The sequence below is a fragment of the Corvus kubaryi genome, unplaced genomic scaffold (assembly GCF_017639235.1).
Source record: "Corvus kubaryi isolate FWS band 111438036 unplaced genomic scaffold, C.kubaryi_AGA036_p1.0 36985, whole genome shotgun sequence".
In the NCBI taxonomy this organism is placed as follows: domain Eukaryota; kingdom Metazoa; phylum Chordata; class Aves; order Passeriformes; family Corvidae; genus Corvus; species Corvus kubaryi.
The window spans coordinates 1-2,449 of record NW_024581002.1 but is presented as its reverse complement, the minus strand read 5'-3'; positions in this window follow the sequence as shown (position 1 = coordinate 2,449).

Sequence of the window (2,449 nt, the reverse complement as noted above, 5' to 3'; positions counted from 1 at the left end):
ATCTCGTCCCATCTCGTCCCATCTCGTCCCATCTCGTCCCATCTCGTCCCATCCCATCCCATCCCATCCCATCCCATCCCATCCCATCCCCCCCAACCCCAGCCAAACTCTGCTGTGCCACACCCAAACCTCTCCCCGCGCGCATTTTTGGGGACAAAAAGCTGCTTTTCCCCCACCGTGTTTTACACCCCTCAGCCCGCCCAGGGCTCCAATTTGGCATCCCCTGCCCTGGAATCCGCGCCGAGGATGCAGAGCAGCGCCCAAAACCGGGGGGGTGCCCCCCCGTCGCTGCCACCCCGAGGTGAGTCAGGCTGTGGTCGGCCGGAAACCAGCGAAGCTCGCGGTGCCCCCATTTCCCCGGCTGTAAAAATGCGGATAATGACACATCTGGGGCCGCTCTCCCAGGAGTTAATGACTGCCGGGATTACTCAGGTTCCATGGTGACGCGGGCAGGGGTGGGAGCGCGGCATTAACCAAATGCTGCCGCACTTTGAAGGCGTTCAGGGCCGCGAGAATTCCCTCATTACTGCCCGTGTGTCACCTTTCATCCTCCCCTGGAGAATATGAGCAGAATTCCTGCCTGACGAGCCCCGGGCAGCCGCATCACGGCAAAGGATTCCAGGACGCGCCGGCAAGAGTGGCCACAGCGGGCTCTAATAAAGGTAATGACAGTGGCCGGTGTTTGGGTGAGCTCGGGGATGTCCAGGGCTGGATTTTCAGGAATTAGCTCGGCACAAACAGTTTCCAGCAAATTAAAAAAAAAAAAAAATTGGGAAAACAACAGGAGGATGGGGAGGGGAAGGTTGGAGCCAGGCTGGAAGGGTGAGCTGGCCCTAAAAAGTGGACAGGCCCTAAAAAGCTGAGCCAGAGGCAAAAAGTGAGCTGGACCTAAAATCTGAGCCAGGCCCAAAAACTGAATTTGCCCCGAAATCGGAACAAGCCCCAAGATTGGAACAAGCCCCAAAAACCTGAACCAGTCCCAAAAACTGAACTGGACCCAGAAACTGAACCGGACCCAGAAACTGAACCGGACCCTAAAAACCTGAACCCATCCTTAAATTGGAATAAGCCCCATAACCTGAACTGGCCCCAAAAACCTGAACTGGCCCCAAAACCCAAACCAGCCCAAAAAATGGAACCGGTGACAAAAACTGAGCTAGTCCCAAAATCCGAAGCAGCCTCAAAACTTGAACTACCCAAAAAACCTAAACCAGCCCCACAATGAACTGGACCTAAAAACCTGAACCAGTGACAAAAACTGAAACAACCATAAAACCTCAATCAGCCCCAAAACCTGAACTAGCCCTAAAACCTGAATTAGCCCCCCAAACCTTAACCAGCCCTAAAAACCTGAACCACCCCCAAAAACCTGAACCAGTGGCAAAACCTGAACCAGCCTCAAAACTTGAACTACCCAAAAAAACCTAAACCAGCCCAAAAAAACCAGACCAGCCCTAAAAATCTGAACCAACCCCAAAACCCAAACCAGCCCAAAAAACCTGAACCAGTGACAAAAACTGAGCTAGCCCAAAAAAAATGAACGGGACTTAAAAACCTAAGCCAGTCCCAAAAACTGAACCAGCCCCAAAAACTGAACTGGACCCAAAACCTGAACCAACCCTAAAAACCTGATCCCGTCCTTAAATTGGAAGAAGCCCCATAACACGAACTGGCCCCAAAAACCTGAACCAGTCCCAAAACCTGAACCAGTGACAAACCCTGAATCAGCCCCAAACCCTGAACCAGCCCCAAACCCTGAACCAGACCCAAACCCTGAACCAGCCCCAAAATCCTCCTCCCCTTTTCCCTCTCCCAAAAACCCCAAACCTGACTCAGCGGGGACACCTTTTAGGACACCGCAGAGGTTCCAAACAGGAAGCGAAGCCAAACAACTCCAAGGAAAATTTGGGGAGGTCAGAACGAGGCTAAATTGGAGCAGGTTGGGTTAATGCAGGCCCTTAATGAGGTGTTGTAATTAGGGCCGGGCTTCCTAAAGTTCAGCCGTGCTCCTCAAGCATCCCCGTGCACAAACACACGGCTCCGCTGCCTATCGCGGGCATTTTGGGATCCTGAGGCAGCACTGGACACATTTTGGGGGTAAAGTACCCCCAGCTCTGCCCTAAAGGAGCTTTTTTTGATTGCCAGGAATGTTTTCTGGTGCTTTTTTTGGGATTTGTTGAGTTTGGGGATTGTTCAGTTGTGGGTGTTCCGTGCTCCTTGGCCACACTGCCCATCCCTGATCCCTGAGGTTTTGGGACAGCGCAGTGACACCCCCGGGTCCCCAAATCCCCCCAGGGCTCGGGCACAGCCTCCCATGAGCTCCCGGACCAGGTTTTTGGTGATGATTTCGAGGATTTTGGGGTTGCTCCCGAGGGAGGGCAGCACTCCGGGCGAGGCTGTGACATCGCGAAGGATCGCGATGGGGATGGAGCCCGAGAGCTGCGGGACA